The sequence below is a fragment of the Vulpes vulpes genome, chromosome 1 (assembly GCF_048418805.1).
Source record: "Vulpes vulpes isolate BD-2025 chromosome 1, VulVul3, whole genome shotgun sequence".
Classification (NCBI taxonomy): Eukaryota; Metazoa; Chordata; class Mammalia; order Carnivora; family Canidae; genus Vulpes; species Vulpes vulpes.
The window spans coordinates 101,096,200-101,121,579 of NC_132780.1; the positions used below are offsets into that span (position 1 = coordinate 101,096,200).

A 25,380-nucleotide genomic window follows, 5' to 3' on the forward strand; every position below is an offset into this window, starting at 1 on the left:
GTGTTGATGTATAGTTGAAACAGTGTTATATTAGAGTCAGGTTTACAACATAGTGATTCAACAACTATATACGTTATGCTGTGCGCACCACAAGTGTAGCTACCATCTGTCGCCATACAACTCTATCACAGTACCACTGACTATATTCCCTGTGCTGTAACTTTTATTCCCATGACTTATTCATTCCATAATTGGAAACCTGTCTCTTTCCAGGACTTTTTTTAACCATTTAAACTACATTCTTTTCTGCTCTGTGAGATTTTTCTCTTTGATAATTTATTGAAAAGAAAACAAGTATTCATCTACATACCTTATTTTGATATGTCTTCAAATAAAAATGTCGGTAAATATGTTTTTCGTAGAGAGTATTATTTTTATTAGCCTCCAACGCATGACAATGTTATGCATATTTATAATCCTATTATTAATAAATGATGAATAATACTCAAATGTTGCTTCAAATAAAGTTTCCCTTGGCTTATTATATTCCAAAAATAATACTAAACTTCATTTCTTACAGATATTGTTACAAATATCATAGAATAACACAAGTCACTTGTTATACAGGAGACTTTTTATTATTCTCTAATAAAAACTTTAAAAGCTGAACTTTGAGACGTAAATCCTTCAGAGTAATTCTTGATTCTTTTCCACATCTATTTGAACTTTTTAATCTCAACTTTCTCTATTTTATTTGATGTGTTGTCTTTAATAGACTCTCAATGTATGATGAGAACTTCATTCTCTGTTTAAACTGGAAAGAAAAATGCTTCTCTAGGTTATAAAAGAGATCCACTGGTAAGCTGTGCTTTCTGTGATCATGGTTGTGGCTGTTGACTTGCCAGCAGACTCACTGCCTAGTCTGACTGATATATCATCCTCTGACTATTAGGTCACAGTAGAGGGAGAAAGTATAAAACCAGCCTGCTTTCTTAAATGGCTTATTTTAGCTCTGTTTTTTTTTTTTTTAAATCTATTCTCCTCCTGCCTTTTAACTATGGAAATTAAAAGTTAGTTTTTTAAATTAGAGTCAGTTTATTTAAGTAAAAATATAAAATGAACCCTTCAGCATTTAGAATCAATTGTTATGCGACCCCTTCAATTTTGTCTGTGGGTGTATTCATTTTTAAGCAGGTCTTTCTCTTTTTGCCTTCCATGGCTTTCTTTCTGGATAACGGAGAGAAAGTTCCCACAGTCTTCCTCAACTCACAGACACAAGATTTCCTTATTATATTTCTTTTATTGTTTTTTGCACAAATAACATTTTTCTAATTTTTTCATATGCTACTTCTTTATATTAAATGAGTTAAACAATTACAAAAAATTTAATAATTTAACATTTCCTGCAAAACTACCTTATTAAGATATTCACAACTAACGTTCCAGGATAAACCTTTCATATATTTTTTGTATGTGCATATATATATATTTGTGTGTAAATATTCCAATCTGAAGCTACTCTATTTCTAATCTTACAATGATGTGTATGTACACTTATATTTATTTTTGTCATTTTTAACTCTACAAAAATGGGAATGTTTTTTTGCACCTTGGCATTATGAAGGCATAATAATTACCCACACTTACATTTACTGCCTTTTCCTAAGTAATCTGTAAGTTTTTGTTATAAGGTACCGATGTTATCCCTGTATTTATTTTAAAATGCTCGAATTTATCATATTTCTGAATTATTTTATATTGTACATTTCCAAATAATTTTTTTATTATTTTTTTATTATTTTTCATACAAATAATTTTTAATTGTCATCACATTTATCTTGCAGAGTTACATGTATTAGCCTAAATTACCTATCACTGCTAAAATTTTAAGATGTTTATTTTATACTTACTCATTTAATTAAATTTGACAACTGAAACTATTTAACTGAAATTTCATTTTATTTGTGTTTTTTTAATAGACATGAATGTTTTCCTTCCTCATTAATAACCTATTATTATAGCCCCACCTATTAGGCAAACTCACGTTTTCTCTGCTCAGTTGAAATACATGGTCATATATGAAATCCTCATATATAATCAAAGTCAACACTTTTCTATACTTTTAATTTATTTTCTCTTCATAATGCAATATCTTTATGTTTTATTTTTTTAAATTACTTATCTATTTATTCATGAGGGACACAGAGAGAGAGAGGCAGAGACACAGGCAGAGGGAGAAGCAGGCTCCACACAGGGAGCCTGACGCAGGACTCCATCTCGGGTCTCCAGGATCACACCCTAGGCTGAAGGAGGTGCTAAACCACTGAGCCACCTGGGCTGCTCTATCTTTATGTTTTAATGTGAGTAGATATATTGCAAAAAATAATACCTGGTAAGCTCCCATTATTCAACTTTTCCATCAAATTATTATATATGATCATATATTTCTCCTTCCATATAAATATGCAACATTTATCCAATTCAATATTTGTCCAAATGTAAAAGACATTATTATCATTATGTATGAAACAGAATTAAATTGATAAAATAATAATTTAAGAAATATTCACATTAAGTTTTTCTAAGGATATTTATACACATTATTTATTTGGAATTTCTAGATAGAATCTAAATGTCCACTATTACTATAAGTGAAATTCTTAGAATATGTACTTCAAATTCTATTGCACATCTTCACATTGGGACAGCTTCTGAAAACCTCCACAGTCATGGGTCAGCTCAACTATGATCAATGGGAATCACTAGGTTTCAAATGTTAAATGTTAGGAATTTTCTGAAGATGTAAGAAACTGTTCCCCAAAAAACTACTGGTCTAAAATTAAAATCATCTCTTATGCTCATGTATAGACAGGTGAGCATGTAAAGAGAGTACTCTAAATGTTTGCAAGTTATTAGATAAGCATTTCACTGGTAACTCAACTTAGAATTTCCATGAGAAAGGGGTTCTTGTCTTAAACATATTATGGGGGTTAAACTAAAGTTATTTTAATAGGCAGGCTAATAACTGGTTAAAGAGATCTCATTCAGAATTTTTGGCTATAACATTAATATTTTACTTAAATATTTGTTAGATCACTGGTGCAAACTCAGATTGATTGAATGAAAACTATATTTCCTTCAACTCTCTGTATGTCTGTCTTAAAGAATTCAATCATTATCCATTAAGATTTTTTTGACCCTTTGAAAATCTAACTTCATAGCCAAATATACTCTTGATATTCTATGCCTATTACCTAATGTTATCTGCAAGGTTTTAATACAAATTTTCATTTCCTCCTCAGACAACAGTGAAAATCTTAAAAACTGACAAGTCTTGTGAAGAGTCTCCATTCCAGTCATATCCGTGTTTTTCTTCATCTTATCACCCACACTGTGTGAACTATTTTTTGTGTCCAGAAAATACTTAATTAAATTTAAATTAAATTGCATGTAGTTCCTTCATATGAACAGAGTAGATTTCTGGATTAGTGAATGTTTCATTTCACTATAGTTAAGTTTATATAAATATGGGAATTTGAGAGATACAAAATTTAAAGTCATTTTATCTACAAAAATCAAAAACAGTCCATTTGTAAAAGATTTATCTCTGGAGCTAGACTGGGTTCTCATAAATGCTTCTCTAGTTACAATGATTGGGCCTTGGACAAATTAGTTCTATTTTGGGCCTTCAATTTTCTTATACTGAGGATTAAATGAGTTAACACAGGTAATTGCTTATAAGAAATTGTCTGTATGTGAGTTATCATTATTGTTTTTACATGACTCAACAATTTTGCATCATTAATAAGAATTGCACTTACAAACACATGTAGACACAGGTGCAATGATTTACATCTATCCAATCAAGAAGCGGTCATGTCCTATTACCAAACCAAGGTTTGTTATTTTCTTATCCAATTCAGTTTCGCACACTGCTACAGTCAAGTTCTATTTGTGCATAAGACATATTTAAAATAAAAAAGGAAAAAAATCTAGCTCTTGAGAATGTCATGTTGAGGGAATGGCTATAAATCTGGGCATCTAAAGTTTTTATCTTTTTGGGGGGTAGAGGGACAGTACATATTTTACTCAACCATCACTAATTCAGTCCTTAATAGGTTCCAGGCTCTATTCTATGCTCTGAGAAGAACTAATAAAGAAGGTTCAGTCCCATTTATAAAATAAGAGTTTAGGGCAGCCCAGGTGGCTCAGCAGTTGAGCATCTGCCTTCAGCCCAGGGCGTGATCCTGGAGTCTCGGGATCGAGTCCCACGACTGCTCCTTGCATGGAGCTTGCTTCTCCCTCTGCCTATGTCTCTGCCTCTGTCTCACATGAATAAATAAATAAAATCTTTAGAAAAATGTTTAATTTAAAGAACCGCCAAGGATCACTCTTCCACCTCCCAAATTAGAATCATTTATGTGTTCCAAGTAAGAGGTTTGAACTTAAAGTATGGCTATATGGGGAAATTAATCCCATTACTAAATTAATCTTATTACAAATTAACCTATTTCTAAAAATAATTTAGTGACATATATATATGCCTTTATGTTATGGATATATACACACATACATAGTAACATGTAATTATATATAAATGTATATCTTTTCCCCTGTAAAGCAATTTCCACCATCCAAGACAGCATTCCCTAAGTATTATAAGTGCATATTAATTGACAAAACTCTATGGGTTTGAATGTTGGCTCCATGAGTTAATAGATGTGACTTTGGCCAATTTCTTTAATTTCTTGTGCCTCCAGTTACTACATATAAAGCCCTTGAAACATTACCTAGAGTATAAGTGCTCTATAAGTGTTAGCTAACTTATTTTCATTACATGTAAATAAATTTGATCAATCTATTAATTCTCACCCTGTCCCGAAAAAGGTGGCAACAGGTCAACCCAAACATATCCTCCAGTATTCCTGATCTAAGCAAAACTGATCCAGCAGCCGGGTGGCTCAGCGGTTTGGTGCTTGCCTTTGGCCCTGGGGCGTGATCTGGGGTCCCGGGATGGAGTCCCACGTCAGGCTCCTGCATGAAGACTGCTTCTCTCTCTGTCTCTCTCGTGTCTCTCAAGAATAAATAAATAAAATCTTAAAAAAAATAAAAAATAAAACTGACCAGGAAGGATCATTTCATACCCTAAATTCTCACTGCTCTAGATCTCCTAGCCTCTAGCTTAAAAGATTAATAGAAAGGTCTCCATGCTTGAGATAAAACTTTTCTTTTCCTGGCAAGAATCAAGATTGAGTCCACATATTCAGATAAGATCTTGCCTACCCATATCTCCCATATTTACCTGTAGGAGTCTAGTCACATTCCTTTCCCTCACTAATTTCTACTCAGTTGTCTTATCACTAGTGACACAGTTATCCACATAAATGATTCTTCCAACATTAGTACTTAAGCTCTCTCATCCTAGTGTATTTTTCATTCCATTTTGATTAGCCATTCTCTTCTATGGTTATACACTGTATTTCATGATTACCACTAAATGCAACATCACCATAAGCTCAATTACAACTATCTCATATTCTAACCATTATCACCTATCTGCCCAACTCACTCTTTCTGGTACCTAACTCCAACACAACTTTCACCCCTCTGCTAAAGCCTATTAATCCTCTCAACTTTTCTCTTTTACTTTCCTTTATATCTTCCCTTCTCCTTTTCTAGCTTACATTTCATGAGAACATTTATAAGCATTGTCTTGTGTGCCCATTTAAGTTTGTCATTTCTTGGACAAGTTTGTCATAATCATAGAACAAAATTCCATCCTGATTTAACTCATTCTCCTCTGGTTCTTAACCTGTACCCACACAGCTAAAAATAACTGGAAAAAAACAATCACCTTGATGCATGGTTAAATCCATGACATTAACCTCAAATGAATCCTCAATGCTGCTTGTCAATTGAATGACATTTGTCTAATCCAACCTCCCTCTTCGTATCTTAGACCGTTACTCATTACTTTACGCATTATTTTCAAACATCAGTCATCCCCTCTTATCCTCAATCTAAACTTCTTAATGCCTGAGAAAATCAAAACAATAAGAAAATATAAGGTTCCACTTCCATATCCCTAGTATCTTCTAACACTTGCATCCATGTTTCCGAATTCTGTCGCTCAAATGGAAAGTTCACTGGTACCTAAAGCTAACATACTCCCTTTACCTTTTCCCTCCCTCTTTCACAATGAAACACAACATCCTGGGAATACTATCATTTCTACTACATAATCACATTTCTCATAGGTGTATCAACACGGTGTTACTTTTCTCATGTTAAAAAAAAAATCTATCTCTGGAACTCATCTCTCAGTGACTCACCATCTCTCTCTAGCCGTTTATGTGAACACTACTTAAATGAGTGCTCTATATATTTGCTATACAAAGACTGGTCCTTGGACCAACACCATTAACATCTGTAAAATTGTTCGAAGTGCAGAATTTTGGACTCCACCTCAGGCCAGCTAAATCAGGATCTATATTTTAACAAGATTCCCAGGTGGTTTATAGGTACTTTGAAGTTTAAGAAGCACTGGTTTATACTCCTTTCCTATTTTACTTTTTCCATTCTCAAGTCCTTCCCAATCAAGATTTCACCCTTAGAGTTCCACTGAAATTGCTCTTATCAATGTCACTGATGACCTCCTTATTGCTAAATCCAATGGCCATTTTCAACCATTATCTTATTTGAAACACCAAAAGTATTTGAGAAAACATGTCACTCCACCTGGAAATACTTTCTTCACTTGGCTTCTCTGACAAAGCTTTCTTATTGGTATTCTCCTTTGTTAAGTCTTCCTCTTCTCTCTAACCTCTTAAAGCACTCAGACCCTAGAATTTTTCTCTTCTCATACTCCCTGTATTACAGATCTCATCAATTTAAATATACCTATAATTTGATAGCATACCTTCCCTCATGGTCTGGACCCACATATACAACTGCCTACTCCACCATTTCATTTAGATGTCTAATAGATAACAGATGTCATAGATGTCTAACATCTAATAGATGTCTCTAAATTAATGTTTAAATTATAGTTATTATATTCCTCCATAAAACTGCCCTCTCCACAATCTTCCCATTTTCACTTAATGACAACTTCATCTTCTAATTATTCAAGACAAACATCCTTGAATCAACCTTGACTTGTTTCTTGCTCCTATAGTCTGCACACCATCCATAGGACTATTATATTCTCAACTCTGAAAATATATCCAAAATTCAATTGCTCAAATCACTTCCACTGTTATCATCTTAATTAAACCACCATCATGCCTTGATTGTATTATAGCAATAACATATTTGTTCTTCCTCTTTCCAACCTCCCCCCACCTTATAATTTATTCTCAACAAGCTTCCAAAGTCCCTCTCAAAATGAAATTTGCAAAAGTACTCATGTGCTTAAAACTCCCAAAGAGAGACAATTTTATTCATAATAAAAGCCAATGTTCTTTATGATTTCCAGAGCACTTCAAGATCTGGCCCTTCTTGTTTTTCTGATTTTGTTTCTTATAATTCATCATCTTGCTCACTACCCTTTTGTCATACTGGTCTCCTGTATGCTATTGGAACAGGTCAGTAACCTTCCACTTATAGATAGGCCTTTGCATTTCCTGGCCATATGCCTAGAATTCTCTTTCTTTATCTATAATCCTGACTTGCTCTCTCAACCTACTTCAAGTCCCAAATGTCACCTTTTCAACAAGACAGAGCTGATCATCTATTTTAAAATATCCCACTCAGGCCTACTCTCTTTTACTCAATATTAAAATTTTTCATTATAATTTATAAATTATTACTATATCATAATAAGTAGAACTTTTTAAATTATTGCCTTTTTCTTTCATATGGGATATATTTTTTTAACTTTTGTTCCACTTCTATATTATTTAAATCTGAAAAATAATAATGCTCAAATTATTTGTTGGGTGAATTAATAATATTCACTATTTGTTAATAATGTATCCATTGTAAATATATATGAGTAAATGAAAAATGTATGTATTTTATCATTTTACCTTGAAAACATATTTAGTAGGAAGAAATATGGTATCTAAGTAATAATGCTGCTGTATAAATACATTTATCTTCAGAAAGTCTGGTAAATAAATATCTCGATGATAAAATCTCTCCATAAGATGACTTCCATTTTATTAGAGCCCTGATCACAAATCATGAATTTGAAGTACATTTCAGTAGCTCAGGTATATTTATTTTAAGACCAATATTTATCAATTTTGCCATTATAAGAGAAAGTCAGCTTCTCCAAGATAAAGACTGACAAAAACAGATTTCACAGTCCCTGTGAGTTGTTTTAACAATTAGAATCTGTGGGTATTCGTTGACTTAGGTCAGACTTTACCTTAAATATAATTTTACATGTAATTTTATAATATTTGCAAATTGAACCAAGAAAGTTCCTGTGTCTATCTGCAAACAGTCCAACAGTAATTATCTAGGAGCCCCTCTCTCTTGCCATCTGAGGTTCTATGTGCTATAAGTTAATCTTTACTTCTCATGTATCTATTGATTACTCTCCACCAGCTCAAATATCTACAGTTCCTGTTACATTTAATTTTGTAAAAAAAAAAAAAGGAAAAAAGTTTTATTTAACCAAATTTCCTCTCAGTACTTTATACTCCCCAAACTACTTGCTAAATTGTTTACATTCTTTATCCTTTTTCTTCATAGCTCAAAATAATTGTTCAACCTACCACAATCTGCCTTCCATCACTATGTTTCCATCACTATGTTTCCATCATAGATAGATAGATTGATTGATTGATATGTTAATCTAATAATTAGTGTCACCAATTAGCTCTACTAAATCTGCACAAAATATTTTTTGGTTATGTTGTGCAACCATTCAGTGGCAATCAACACTGTTGACCATTCACTACAAATGCATTCTTTTTTCTGGTTTTAATAGGCTCCATCATTTTATCCTTTTCTCCCTTGACAGTCTGGCTTCTCCATTCCCTTTACCATTCTGCTCCCTTTATGCTTTCCCCAAATGCCATTTTTCCCTTGAGGATTAGTCTTTGGAAATTCGCTTTTCTTATGGACCATTTTACTCTCTTGGTTACTCTACATACACTAATGTCAAACAAGACTATTTCTCTTTTAGACCCAATATGAGGTCTAGCTGTATATTCAGTCTTATTTTTACCACTGAAATGGAATGGTTCAAAAGTATCATTTTTCAAAAAAAAGTATTATTTTTCAACTGGACTAAAATTAAATTAATTCAATCCCTCACTCTATCTCCAACACCTGAATCCCTTCCAGTGTTTCCAACATTTTTATTTTTTGTTTTATTTTTAAGATTTTATTTATTTATTTAGAGAGAGAGAGAACACATGAGTGGTGCAGGAAGGGGCAGAGGGAGAGGGAGAAGTAGACTCCCCACTGAGCAGAGAACCCGATGCAGGGCTTGATCCGAGGATCCTGGGATCATTACCTGAGCCCAAGGTAGATACAACCAACTAAGCCGCCCAGGTGCCCTGTTTCCTACATTTTTATATATCCAATTGCCCAACCCAGAAACCTGATTCATCTCAGCTGAAACAGCCCTGTTTCAGATAATTATGGACCACTGCAACAATTCCATAACAGTTTTCCCTTGGTCCCTTTGGATCCATTGTACACAGTGTAAGAAGAATCTTAAAAGGGTTAATATAATCTCTATCCTATTTAACATTTTCCATGTCTGTATTATAAAATCAAAACTTATTGGTAAAATACAAAATTATACACTATCTTCCAAATGTCTGTCATTAAAACCCTCGTTTTCTATCCCCCAAGTTCTTGCATTGTGTTCCAAATGTGACTAATTCCTCACCAGTCTTTAAACTGGGTATTGCAGACATGTGTACCTTCACATATACAATGTTCTCTGCCTGGAATGACCCCGTCTCTTTGTCCAGCTTTCTCAATTTATATGAACTTTTTAAGATCTTGCCTTATCTCTGACTAGGTTAGGAGCTTCTGCTGTGTGTATATATCATTAATCATAAAATGATCTTCTTTGATCACATTTATTTTAAAATGTGCTAATTTCCAAATATTTGAGAATTTTGTGTTATTTTTATATTATTGATTTCTCATTTAATCCCAGTATTGTCTGACAATATATTTTGCATGATTTCTATACTTTTAAATGTTGTCAGATATATTTTATGGCCCAGAATGTGGTCTATCCTGGTGAATGTTTTTTATGAGTTAAGAAGAACCTATTTGATGAAATATTCATAAATATCAATTATGGAGATATTGAAGTCTCCAACTATGATAATAAGTTTATCTATACCTCTTTGTAGTTCTATCAGTTTTTTCTTCACATACTTTAATATTCTGTTCTTAGATGGGCACTAATTGAGGATTGTTCTGTCTCCTTAGAGAATTAACCTCTTTTTTTGTTATATAATAATGCCCTGCCTTATCCCTAATAATTTTTCTTGTTCTTAAGTTTGCTTTGTCTGAAATCAATGAGTCACATTTTTTTAAATTAGTGTTAGCAGAGTATATCTTTCTCTATTCCTTCTATCTATATGGATATTTTATTTTTTTTAATTAATTTTTATTGGTGTATGGATATTTTAAATGAGATTCATTATAGGCAACATATAGTTAAGTACTCTTGTTAAGCCAGTCTGAAAATCTGTATTTTAATTGGTGTATTGAGGCTGTTTGCTGTTAAAGGGATGAGTGGTAGAGTTGGAGTAATTTCTACTATGTATTTCCTACTCTCTGCATTTATTCTTTCTTTTTTCTTTCATTTTTCTTCCTTTTCTGACTTGCCAAAACATTTTATATGATTACATTTTATCTCTCAACATATTAATTATTATTTTTATTTATTTTTTTTAATTTTTTATTTATTTATGATAGTCACAGAGAGAGAGAGAGAGAGGCAGAGACACAGGCGGAGGGAGAAGCAGGCTCCATGCACCGGGAGCCTGATGTGGGATTCGATCCCCGGTCTCCAGGATCACGCCCTGGGCCAAAGGCAGGCGCCAAACCGCTGCGCCACCCAGGGATCCCCTAATTATTATTTTTAATATGTTTAATGGTAGGCCAAAAGTTTCCAATACATATACTTAAATACTGTAAGTTTACCTTAATAACACTAGGCCACTTCAAATGTAGCGCAGATACTTTATAACGGAGTATTAGCCCTTATAACACTTTAATCATTCAATTCACTTATGCATATGCCAACATAACTGAATACAGTTACAATTATTACTTTAAACAATTATCTCAGATCCATTAGGAATAGAAAAAATGAAATATTTTACTTTAACTTAATTTTTTCTTCTCAAACACATTCAGATCTAGTTTCCTTTTCTTCAAAGAATTTCTTTTAACCTTTCTTGCAGGGCTGGTCTGCTGGTGATGACCTCCCTCAGGTTCTGTCTAAGAGAGTCTATTTCTTCCTCATTTTTGAAGGGTCATTTTAGTGAACAGAATTCTAGATTGGCGATTTTTTTCCCTTTCAGCACCACATATTTCATTCTAGTCTTCTTGTTTGCATGATTTCTTACAAGAAGTCTACTGTAATTTATATCTATCTGTAAGTCATTTCTCCCAATTTCTTTCTCATTTTCTCTGGGTCTTTGGTTTTCTGAAGTTTGACGATGACATATTTAAGTGCAGCTTTTTGTTTCAAGTTTTTTGTTTTTAGTTTGTTGTTGGTGGTGGTTTGGTATTCATCATGTTTGGTGTTTTATGAGCTTCTTGGATCTGTAGTTCGTGTCTGTCACTTATTTTGGAAAGTTCTTGGCCATTATTACTTCAAATATCTTCTCTGCTCCATCCCTTCTTTCTTTTCTTATGTTATTTCAACTACATATGTATTATACCCTTTGAAATAGTGCCACAGTTCTTGGATGTTCTGTTTTATTCTTCACTTTTTTCTGTATATACCCCTGTCTTGGAAGTTTCTACTAATTGATCTTCAAGCTTCTTTCCTTTTCTTTGTATGGTTTACTGATAAGCCCTTCAAAGGCGTTCTTCATTTCTGTCACAGTGTTTTTAATTTCTACCATCTCCTTTGTATCATTTATTTTCTACTTGTCCAGCTTTCTACTGTTGTAAGGATGGGTGTGACAACTTCCAAGTTCTTTACATGGTGAAGCAGCAACCATAAGTATCCTTACCACTTATTACTGCCTCCTTTTTCTTCTGAACTCTACATGTTAGAGAACAGTAGTGCTATCTTTCTTCTTTACTCAGTGAGCAGTTTATGCCTTGGAACATGCTAAAGAAACTCAATAGCTGGGGTGCCTGGGCAGTTCAATCAGTTAAGTGGCTACCTTTGGCTTGGGTCATGATCTCTGATTCCCTACTCAATGGAGAGTCTGTTTCTGCCTCTTCATCTACCCCTCCCCTGCTTCTGTGCTCTTTCTCTCAAGTAAATAAATAAAATCTTAAAGAAAAAAAACCTCAATAGCTATTTGTTGACTATATTTGTAGAATGCATTAATAAATGAAAACTGAACAAAGTCTATAGGAAATATATGAATTACTGGGAAGAATATTTTTTTATTTTAATAAAATAAAAATAGTCTTTTTAAAGACAATTTATTTTATTTTTTTAAAGACAATTTAAAGAAAATAAAGACAAATAAAAATTGTCTTTTTAAAAAATTGTCTTTTTAAAGCTGGATTTAATTTTTAATGATAGAGTAAAGCCAATTGGTCATAGACTGCCCATTTTGAACTATTTGTATCTTATTTTGAACTATTTGTATAAAGTAATATAATGTTCTTCTTTTAGACCACACTCTCAGTATTAAAATGGAGTAAATTTTATACCTCTTAGAAACTAAGTTTTTATGGGTTTATAGTTGTCTTTCTAGACCTTCCTTTCTCTTGCCCAACCTTTAACTTGTCTAGTGTGTTATTGAGGGAAGTGATTGCTTAGCCATAATATTGTATAGAAAACTCTTAAATGCATTGGGAAGAGTATTGGTGTTGTGCTTTTAAACCTGTTTTAAAAACTTGGCTCTGCATTTGGCTAACTGAGTAGCCTTAAACAAATTGTTATTAAACCTGTAAATGTCGTTTGCTTGACCTGTTAAAAGGAACAGCATTCCTTGCTTTATGTTTTGTTTGTGAGTGGAGTATCTGGTGCATAGGAGATGCTCAATAAAATATAGCATACATCCTTTCTTCCTCTTTGATGGAAACACATGACGTTTATTTACATATGAGCTATTTGTGTTTGGGAGAGATGGTTTTCAACTCTCTAGTAGGAGGAAATCTGCCTACTCTATCTTGGCTTCAAAGAAGGTTGGCTGAAATTCTGTAAATTTATTCTCATCTGGTATACAGTCCATTAATTCAATGTTATTAAATAATTAATTTGTATTATTAGGTATTAGCTCAAGAGATAAAACAACAGAATCATACAAAAGCTTAATGATTAAACAAAATTCTAATTTACTATAAGAAACCTAAATATTATGCCAGAACTATTGAAAAGTATACACTGATGGGAGGCAAAATCAATTATTGAGCTAACACTCAATAAAAATTGACAGATTATGTCTTTCTGTTTCCATTTTAAGTATGAATTTGAAACTAACTTTCTAGGTGTTTTGGCGCCTTGGATAGAACTTGGGTAAACCTCTTGTGCTTCTTTTTTTTTTTTTTTTTTTTTTTTTTACTCTAGGTAAATAGTGACCCTTTAAAACTTATTTCATTTTTCAAATAGTATTCTGTAAAGTCAAAAAGGTCTCATTTTTAAATTTATTATAGTACTGAGGAAATATCAAAGTTACATTTCAAATCATCACTATAAAGTCAGGTAAATGTCCAAATGAGAAATTTATTATATATTATTTAAAATAGTTTTACAATCCCAAGAAATCTAATCTCCAAAGCCCCAAATAAACCATAAGCACACTATAAATTCATTTGATTATGCACACTAAAGTAATAATTTAAGAAATTTACTGCTGTGAACCATGCTGGTAATAATAACTTAGGTAATGAACATTGGATCTTTTTTGTAAAAAAGGTTTTTTTTTTAGAACTCAAATTCATTATACATTAATGTAAGATTATATATTAGGCATGTTTTTCTGTATATATTTCAAATGTGTTGTTTTTTTTTCCTTTGCCCTGTATTTATCTATCATTCTTCTCATTTTCTGATTCCATCCCATTGGCAACCTCATAATTATCCCTAAAACTAACCTCCTCTCTCCAGCTCCACTGTTTCTGCCTTAATTCAACCTTACATTGATTCTTCCTAAGAACAATTTTAATGTCATCCTAATTAACGTATTCCTCTCATATTTTTCTAGTAATTCTTTCACATAATATTAGAGTCATCATTATGAAATCCCAAACCTCCATCCCTTATTTCAAATTAACTTCTGGCTGCTTTTCAGTTCCCAGAATGAGGCATGCATTTTCAGAATCACAAAACATTTTTCTTCCTAATGTTTTCTCACTTTAATAGTAAATAGTTTAAGGTCCACTTTCAAATATGAATCTTCTCTGATTCTCAGGAAGATTTTTTTTCTCTTGTCATATAACATACTAAACTTGGTCACATTATTTTAATCTCTATAATTGTAAAATGTATCATTGTAAAAGGAAGATGTAAATATCTTATAAAAGTATCTGGAACTATTATTATTATTATTATCATTATTAGATTTGTTCTGGCATAGTTTTGTTGTTATGTGTTTCCCACTAAGCTGTGATATTCCTAAATTCAGGAATAAGTCACACTTTTGATCTATAAAACCTGCATTCAGGTGTCCAGAGATATATGAAAATGAATAAAGGAAAAAATTAATAAGTAAATATCAAGTAAGAAGTTATGCAGGGAGAAAGTGATGAAACATAGGATTTCACCCTGGGTGAGGGGACATAAAGGTGACTGACTCTGTGCCATACTCAGGATTTGGAGAAATTGCTAAAAGAAGCACTACTTGAGGAGAAAAAGAGAAAGGAAAAAGCATTATAAATTTGACAGTGGTCATTACACCAGAAATTGTTCCCCTCAAAAAAAAAAAAAAAAAAGAGAGAGAGAGAGAGAGAATTATTGTATTGGTAACCTATTAATCTACCAGTGTGTGATGACAGACATCAAAATTTATCCGTTTGAAACAATCAAAATGTATTTTTACTAATAATTCTGTAGGATGACTGCCCTCAGCTGCATAGTACTATTCCATGTTATATTTGCTGAAGTCACTCCTATGAAGCCACCTGAAAAATGCCTGGGGCTGGAATATTCAAAACAGTTTTGTTCTTAGGTCTAGCCCAGGTTGGAATGGCTGAGATATCTAGAATCTGGCTGGTTCATTCTCTCTCTTTCTTCTCTCTGTCGGTCTTGTCTCTCTTTGGCCTCCCATTATTCATTAATCTAACCCAAGCTTCTTTACATGGTGCCCAGATCCCAAGAGGATGAAAACTGTAAGACCTCTTAAGATCTAGGTAGAGAAGTCACACCAGATAACTTCCACTGCATTTTACTGGCCAAAACAAAGTCCAAGGACCAGCCCAGTTTCACAGGAAGAGAAATATCCTCCACCTATTCATGGGAGGAATGGCATACTAGTACGAAGATAGGAAGTATTGTTGGTGACCATTGTTGCAAATGATCTATCATTATCATCTCTTTGGCAGCAGAAAATTATCCCTGTTGTGATAGATATTTATTTTAGGAGAGGTGAAGACAGTGACAAGCTTTGTGAATTTCTTTCAAGTTTTTTTTTTTAACTTTAAATAGTTCTCAAAATTCTTTCTTGAATGTCACTGCCGAATAAGTATAACATGGTCAACCATTTTATATAAAATATTTAGAACACCGGAAAAAATTACATGTAATAGTGGGACACCTGGGTGGCTCAGTGGTTGAGCATCTCCCTTCGGCTCAGGGTGTGATCCTGAAGTCCCTGGATCGAGTCCCACATCAGGCTTCCCACTGGTAGACTGCTTCTCCCTCTGCCTATATCTCTACTTCTCTCTCTCTCTCTGTTTCTCATGAATAAATAAAATCTTAAAAAAAAATTACAGGTAATAGTTGAGATACACTCTCAGGTCTTTGATGTTTGGCCATGTCCTTCCTAATTGTAATGTAGCTGCATAGAAAGTCTCATCCTGAATGTCCAACTGTAGCTCTCCTCCTAGACCACATGAATAACTCCAAATTACCCAGAAGTGAGGATCCCTGGGTGGCTCAGCAGTTTAGTGCCTGCCTTCGGCCCAGGGCGTGATCCTGGAGTCCCGGGATCAAGTCCTACATTCAGGCTCTTTGCATGGAGCCTGCTTCTCCCTCTGCCTGTGTTTCTGCCTCTCTCTGTGTGTCCCTCATGAATAAATAAATAAAATCTTTTAAAAAAATTACCCAAAGGTACCCAGCACAATCCTTCATAGACCACATAAATATTTACTAGTAGACAGGAATTTTATATAGGATATATTTAGCTAATTAATTTTGAATTCATTTGATTGATCAAATACTACAGAATTCAGTTACACACAGTCCTTTGGAAATGGACTGAGTACAGTTTGACTGAACCCACATCTGGTCTGGCAAAGACCAGCTATCACCAGTAGAATGGCTGGTCCTAAGAAAGTAAACACCTGAGAACTCATACGTCATTTTCAATGCAATGTTTATGCCCAATGCCATAACTGAAGTGTCATTGATAAATAGTTACTGAGATATATTGGAATTTGAGTTGGTAAAAACTCAAGTCTTTCCCCCATTGGTCAAGTGGAATTCTCAAGATGCAAATAGAAAGAATATAGGAGAAGCATAGCCTTATCAATAGTCATATACTCACTCAATACAACTAATCTATTCAGCCTGTTTCACAACAAAGTAGAACAAGTGCAGTGAAGGAATCCATATCACTAGAGCAACAGAGACTTAATTAGTGGTGAGTAAGTGATCGGCAGGCAAGAAAGGTCCAAATATAGCAGTAGCTGCAATATAACAAGAACCACAAATTTTGAGAGCAAGAGAAAGGAAAATTAGGGAAGAAAAAGGTGAGGAAGCACAGTTTAAGATAGTTTTGTCATAGAAATGTAAGCTTCTATGGTAACATTTAAAAACATGAAAAACATATGATGGTATGGCACCTACAGAAGCACGGAAAAGCAAGCAAACAGAAACAAGGAACAGATGTCCTGTAAGAAGTGCTATAAAAAATTAAATAAATGATCATTATTAAACACCCAATCTATAATATAACATAACCTATAAACCTAAATTTCTTATGTAGGTTGCATTATAGCCAATATAAAAAATACTTCCAAAAAACAATTAAAGTCTGTCCATTTCAAATAGACCTTTCAGCACAGACCTTGAATAGACGTTATTTTCCCAGGTGACCCTAGTGCTAGGATTTTATTTCATCATAAACACATTTTGAAAGGTGTGTTGAAACACTTTTTTTTTTAAAGATTTTATTTATTTATTCATGATAGACACAGAGAGAGAGAGGCAGAGACACAGGCAGAGGGAGAAGCAGGCTCCCTGCAGGGAGCCCAATGTGGAACTGGATCACAGGACCCCAGGACCATGACCTGAGCTGAAGGCAGACACTCAACCACTGAGCCACCCAGGTGCCCCGAAAAACTTATTGTTACTATTTCATCATCACTATTATCTTCCAACACCAGTGACTTTCAGTGTTTCTTCCACACCCCTTGCTAGTACTCTATTTAAAGTATTAAAGTTTTCTAAAATTCAAGCTAGATGAATTGAAAAAGTCATTTTTCTTTCTATTCTTTAATTTCAAAGATAGCATGAAATGGTAAGAATATAAAGACTTTAGAATAAAAGAGAAATGGCTTTGAATCCTTAACACTTACTGGTATTTAATTTCTTGCTCTCATACTATGATGTCCTGATATATAGTTATAGGTGTAAAGGAATCTCAATCTCCACCTTCACCCAATGATCCAAAGAATATAATTAGGTCAAACTGTGCTCAAACTGAAGAAAATCCGTGCCCCTCTCTTCTTATTTTGCAAAAGTCATTCAGGTGTCCATACAAATGACAGATTCAATTTAATCTGTTTCATTGTTTGAACCAAGATTTAGAACAGTAATTTCCTGAAAATTTGTAAATTCATACCTACTACCATAAACAAGTGGTTCAGAGTAACCTTCTGCATTGCTAATATAGTCACAGAGCTGGGAGCATCCAGAATGTTGACTATCTAGAGAAATTTCCCGCAAGTGCTGCTATTGTCATTCTCTGCTCCTGTAAAGATCACTCTGGATGTTCCCATCCAAGGGCCAGCACTGATTTCTTCTGTTCTAACATAGAAGTGGGAACTAGCTCTGCTTCTTGAGGTTGGTAGACATCTCAACTACCAATAAACTCTCTGATGCTGCTGGAGCTGTTACCAAAGGCAGTAATTGCCGAAAATAGGATATTTGGATAAGATTGTCTGTCCAACACTATGATGGTCATGAGCAATGAATAAGTTGCCATCACTGCTATCAATGTCCTAAAGAAACCTCATTATAGCTCAATATAAACAAGACTATTGCATAATAAAATTTTCTTAGACTTTTAAAAGTTTTAACCTTTTGTCCTCACTGATTCAGTTATTTTCCCGAAGTACATTCCTACTCAGAGAAGGGCTGGTCAGGTAAAGTTCTGAGGTCTGCTTAATTTCTGCAGTGAATTTATCCAATGGTCATTTGATTTCATATGTTTCCCTCCATTGGCTTTGGCTTTACCGACAGATTTCTGAAACTAAATTTCAGGAACCAGTGATTATATACCAAGACTATTTCTGCTCATATATTCCCTGTATGCTTCATGGAAGCTTGATTTTTTTTCTGCTCCAAAAAGTTCAAAAATTTGTATTCTTAAAGCTTCTTCAAATTTTTGCTTCACCAACAATACTTCTACATTATCATCATTAGATTCTCCATCATCATTTTCATCAGTAGCAGCCAGGAAAGCTCTCAATTATCTTTACAATAGTGATCAGGACAGATACGTTTATAATATCTTCAACTTTAACAGTCTATGTACTTTGTTCAAGACATTAATAGCCTTAGATTCATCAAAGAATAGGCTTCCTATAATAAAATTAATATTCTCTAATTAAAGAACACTTTTAGAATAAAAATGAAGTAAATAGCAGTCCTTATTTATGTATCCCACTTTTTTCACTTTTTGTATATCTTTTCATTTAACATTCACTTTCAATTCACATTTTCAATTTTATTTCCTAATTGTCTTATTTTTATGGTAGCTTTTTCCTCACAATAGTAATGCAGTAACTCATATGTTGACACATTAACAATGATAGTATGCCTATAAACAAGATAAGTCCTTTTTTTCTCACATAGCAGAGTAACATAAGAATCTCCTATGTTTTAAGATAACCAAATTCCAATACATGTAAAGGGGATAAAACATTCAAGCCCCTATAAATTTTAGGAATAATTTTAGTAATAATTATTCAAAATTTTATGTGTTCCATTGTTAATCTTGTGTGATTTCTAGAACAAAATGATTTTCTTCCAAATATGTCATCAGTGAATAATCGTTTCAAATGGTACATTGTCATACACAATTTACTTAAAAGCAAAAGGAATAAATGATTATGGTTCCTGGCTTTTATTTTCTCTTTATCTTTTATGGCTTTAGGAAATCAAATGCATTCAAAGTAGATTAAAATAACCTTTTATAAATAACTCTTATGAAAGTTGTTCCTTCTCTTAACAATATAATCTGTATAAAATAGCATTATCTGTTCTATTTCACATTCCAACCTCTAGAAGATTTTAGGGAAGTCAACTATAAATGCTAATATGGCAGGAAATTAGAATAGTTTTATTTCTATAAATATTTGAGTACATTTTTTGTATTTTAAAAGGTATGGTCTTACTATAAATACACTTTATATATACCACAAAATTAGCTCTTTTATGAGTTGGGTCATTGAGAAAGAGTCATCTTACTGTATGAAAGAGATTTCCATTTTTAAGCAAGGCCTTCTATTTTAGAGATAACATATGGACTTTGGAAAACACACTAATGTACTATGTAGAGTTCCTAAATATTGGTACTTTATAGTGTACTTGGTTACATATTTAAAAACCAAAGGAGATGCACTGTATAATCAGTTAAATACGTAGTCCAGCTATTATAAAAACAGGAGAAAAATGAAAAGTTTTCTGATTTTCCTATCAATGTGTAATTTAATTATTTTGAACATGCATCAATGACACTGCCTAGTGTCATTTTTCAGGGTCAAATTGTGTTTCAAAGAAAATATGTTCTATTTTATTTTTAAAATGGCACTTAAGGATCTGGCACTCTTTTTCATAGAGCTCAACTATGCACAATAGCAGGAAACAATAATAAGGCAAATTTCTCACCAAAGTGTCTAAAGTTTAGGTTTCATGGAATAATAATATTTAGCTTCCATTTCATAACCAAGGCTCTTGAAAAGCCAGTATGACATCTGAACATTTGGAGAGAGGAAAAGGGTAGGAAAAAATACAAGATTTTGTTGAGAATTTTTGTGTGATTTTTTTTTTTTTTGCTAACAACACTATAGAAAATACTGTCACATGGTGGTATGTGAGGCTTCTTTCAATAACAAAGAAATAAAACCACAATTATTGTTCAACATTAAAGTTCTCCATCCCTTCAGAAAACACCAAGGATATTTTTGTGTTTGTTTTTTTTTTCTTTGGTTTACAATTTGTTTGACTAACAGGTAAAAACTTTATTTCTGGTTTTAATGGCAAAGACTTGAAGTTTCTAAATTTTGTTAAAAATTCTAACAGTTCAAAATCAATCTGTTTTTTCATGCCAAGAAACAAAACAAAATAAAAACATTCTATCTATTATAGTCAACTCTTCACTTCAAGTGTCCATAAATCAGAACCTTGCCACAAAAGAACTCAATTTTTTTGTTCCATCACATTCTGTTATGAAAACTTAACAGAGCATATAATCCTTGTAAAATTTTATTTGATATAATTCAATTTATGAACAAACAAGAGCCTACAATTATAATTACAGAGCATGATTTTCAAGAGGGTACCAATTGAGAAATACTCCAAACATTACAGGCATAAAGATCCTATGCGAACAAATCATGCTACCTTGCTGGTTTAAAATAATATTTTCATATTTGATATAAATATTTGTTTCCAGAATAACATAAAATAGAAAAGGAAATCTGAATAAAATGTTACTGTCTGTGTAGGAGCTCTTCAAAATCCATGTACCTATCACATAGGGTTAAGTTTAAGCCTTCTGTTTTAGAGCTTTGCCATGTATGCTTTTTCAAACCAAGATCTCTGAAAGAAGGAACTGCCTTCTCTGGTCAGCTTTATTAAGAACCTCAATTTGGTCTAAAATAGACAGTTGTAACCTTGGGATTAGAAAAAATGTCAATTCACCCAAACCCAGTGTTCACTACAATTTTTATTGGTAGATTACTGTATTTTAATAGCAAAGTTGGAGAAACAGCACAAAGGACAACATTAAAACAAATATTGCAAGAGGGACAACTCAGGAAATTACAGAAAATGAATTAAATTTTAAAAAAACGAACAAACAAAAATTTGTTACCATTAATATGAATTTGCTATTTAAAGAATAACTATTTTTAAGTTGACTTTCTAAAACTTATTTCCTGGAACATTATATTGGCATTTCATTTGCATGATCCTTACATTTATATTTAAAAGGCTTGAAAAAACTAGAACTAAAAGAATTCTCCTCTCTTCTTTATTTTTTGCATTGCAACCATATATACAGGTATAGAACCCCCTGTGATTAATTTTTTAATAGAATGCTAAAAATTCCAAAAAAAAAAAAGACATTGCTACTATAATTACCTGACAAATATTTCCCTTCTGAGACCATGATCAATGCCCACTGTCAGTTGCAGAAACCAAGCAGACCTATGGCTTTCTCAGTTTGACCAAGAAGCTCAATGGATAGAGCCTTTAGGCATACCCAAAAAAACAATATGAATTCAACTACAATGATTCTAATCCAATTCCACTGTTCCCTGACCTAGGAAATGGCTCCTTCTTCCAACACAAGCAAGTTTCTGCTTACATTTAGGATAATCTTGAACATGACATAAATGGCTTACAAGAAATGTATGAACTAGTTCAGAGGCCAAAATAACAGTGACTTTTAAAAATTCAAAAATGTATTTAACTCATATATATATGTACATACTCTAGAGTCTATATATAGAAGTCTGTCCTGTCAGGTATCTAGCCTCCTTCTGACTTGTTTCTCTATAACGCATGGCCTCTTTGCCCCCCTAGTTCAAAAAAGCTCTTCCAGTTCTAGGTATTACATCAACATTCCAGACAAAAGGAAGAAGAAATAAGGAAAACAAGGGCACAACCTATCACCTTATGGACACATTACAGAATTGGCACATACTACCTCTGTTTAAATTCCACTCACTTGAACAGTCACGACTAGTCATAAAGCTAAGAGATGCAGCCTATACAGAGCTAAGTACCAAAATAAAAATCTTGAATCTTACCACAGCTAATCTTCTCCAATTATTTTTGAAATGAAGAATGCTCATCTTCTACAAAATTCCTGTTAAAAGATAAGAGATAACAGTAATTCTTGTGTTCTTATCTATAAAAAAATTGGTTTTCTGGAGACTTGTTAAATGAAGACATCTTGGATGGTTATTCAATTCTTGGCTTATGTTTTAATGCCCTTGAGTTCCTTGAAAATGCATCTTCATTTTTGTTCAACTTTATACATTGCTGTCAAAATTCCGATGTCAATTTGATTTTTTCTCCTTTGTTAATACAGCTTATCATCTTGTCCAACCCATAGAATTAAATCTTTACCTTTATTATTATTTTTTAAATCTTTACCTTTAAGTTCCAAAAGTTTTACTTGTATATTTTGAAGTAGACATTCATCAAATTTCTCAGAGACAGACAGCTTTGAGGAATCATTAGATGAAAAGATCCAGCATCACCTAGCTACCTCATGTGAAGACAACTCAGGAAAACTTATGAAATCGACTATGCAAGAATAGGAAATGACCTTTTATTGTTTTACCCCACTAATGTTGTGCCCAAGATTGCGAATCCGAGAAACCACCAAGGAGCGGACACTGATCCAAGTATATGAGGGTTTATTTACAAGCTGGAGCTTGGGTCCAAGTATACTCCATATAGCAGAGCAGGGACTTGGACCCTGAGACTAAGAAGCATAGTAGTGTTATAGGGGCCAGTGGCCAATGAGATTGTAACATACGCAGAAAGTTGCACAGTCATGTTGGTCCACATGCAGGTGGCCAATTGAATCACAATTCACCCTATAGTGACCATTTGAACTAGCCTATTATTCTGGTTAGAATTGGCGTGCAGGTTTGGTGGGCAAACGAGGGGTTTTCATTCCTTGGCTGGTTAAAGGTCAGAGGTCTCACATTCCTAAGTGTGCTGGTTTCTGATAAGGGTGTGCTTAATAGCTAAACTAGGGTGAGGGAATATCTTAAACGATAGCAGGTCGTGTGGGGGGGTTTTACATGAGATGGGAGGCGTGGCACAAAATGGAGTTAGTCCTGCTCTGCTTGTCCAGGAGTAGGGGATTTTGGTTAGATTTCCTGGGTCCCACATTCCCCCCTTTTTCAGAGGATCCTTTGCAGGACCCAATCATGGGTCCTGGGCCCCTGTTGACAAAGGCAATGGTCTTAATTTTTCTCGGCCTCCACCATAAGATTTGAGTTTACTGTCATGAATGATATATTAACCTACTTTGACATATCAAAATTGAGTAAATTTATTTCAGAGGCTAAAAAAGTGAAAAATATATACTCTGAAGTAGCAGTATGATCAACAAGATTTCACAAAGAAAAAGAAAACTGCTGTTGAATATTCCTTATGAGCCTAGATGCAAAATCTATTAATGAGACTTTCATATAAAATCCAACATTTAAAAGGGATAATATGTTTCAACAAGTGGCAATTTCTCTAAGAATGGAAAGTTGATTTGATGTTAAAATATCAAAAAAATATAATCCATCGTATGGCTAGAATAAGGAAGAAACCCCATATGATAATATTAATGGATAGAGAAAATGCATTTGAGGAAAACACCTATTTTAAAGTTTCCAGCATATTAGGAAAAAAAGGAAATTCTCAACCTGATAAAACCTACAGGTAACAACATACTTGATTGTGAAAGAATGAATAAATGCCTTTCTCCTAAGATTGGAATCAAAGAAAAGTTGTAGTCTCATGAAGTCCATGAAACATTGTAGTTCTAACCAGTGCATTTAAGCAAGAAAAAAAATTGAAAAAAATTATTAAAAAAAAGAAAACAAAACAAAACATAATGCTACCTATCCACAGATGATATCCTCATGTCCATGGAAAAATCTCAAGTGCTTGGGATTTCTGGAATGCTGGAGTGAGGAGTGTGACAGACCATGTCTCCAGAGAAGGATTCATTCAATTGGTAAAAATTATAAATACCAAATTTTTTAATGGAATATAGCAAATGAAGAAATATTTACTCAAGAAAATCAACTAAACCTCAGAAAAATGAAAAATCAATGGTGCTTGAGCTACGACACACTCCTATATGCTCCCCAATGCCCCCAACACACATGCCTTTGCAAACTTAGTGTGACAGAAGCATTACTCCAGGTGAGTAAAGTTAAAAAGACAGCTTTCCCAATTTCTCAATAAAGGGCTATGGTTTTACCCTGAAAAATAAGGCCACCTACATCTCTCCCATCCCTCCCATCCCTAAATTTTAAAATTCCTATTACAGCCATCTGCAGACAAAAGGACTGGGGTTCCTTTCTCCACCCAGCTTCCATTCAAAGGACAGAAACTCTACCGCAGTGCAGGGTAGGATGAGAACACTAGGACCCAATCACCTCCACTTCAACTCCCTGTGAGACAGAAATTCCTTGCCAAAAGGGCAAGTCAAGACCAGGTGGCAAGACCCCACATCTGACATGTAGATTATGGTTATCAATTGGGAGAATTAAAACACAAAGATTCTGCCAATGGAGAAAGGCAGAATTTAAGAACTGACAGGTCCACAACTCCAAGGGTTCTAAACTAATTCGGAGCTTGTAGAATTCGTGCCCTAAGGGTGTTGTTGAAAACTCTGGAAATCATAGATGTGAGAAATTAAAGGGAGGTTGGTAGTTCCAAAGTATTTTAGCAGTAAGAAAATGGTAAACAGCTAAAAGTTTAATAGAAACAACCAGGGAAAAGAAGCTAAGAGTCCTCCTGGGGTTCAAAGAAAGCCTAAAAATGGTAATACTGTTTCTGAAAAAGGATCTAACTTTAATTAGATCAGACTGTAGAGTGTGATATTGTGATTTATCATAAGAAATACCTATTTGGTCTTTGCCCTCTTTTCTGACACAGAGCTTTTAAAACCCCTAAAATGTCCTAAA

General features: G+C 33.5%; 1 long non-coding RNA gene across 1 annotated transcript in view; it reads right to left on the bottom strand.

Annotated features, from left to right (window-relative positions):
- Nucleotides 1-22,541, bottom strand: part of LOC140593952 (uncharacterized) — a 35,199-nt gene extending 12,658 nt beyond the window's left edge. The window contains exon 1 of the long non-coding RNA XR_011994443.1: nucleotides 22,483-22,541. This is a non-coding gene — a long non-coding RNA (uncharacterized lncRNA). The remainder of the gene's footprint in view (nucleotides 1-22,482) is intronic.
- Between the last annotated feature and the right edge of the window lie 2,839 nt (nucleotides 22,542-25,380).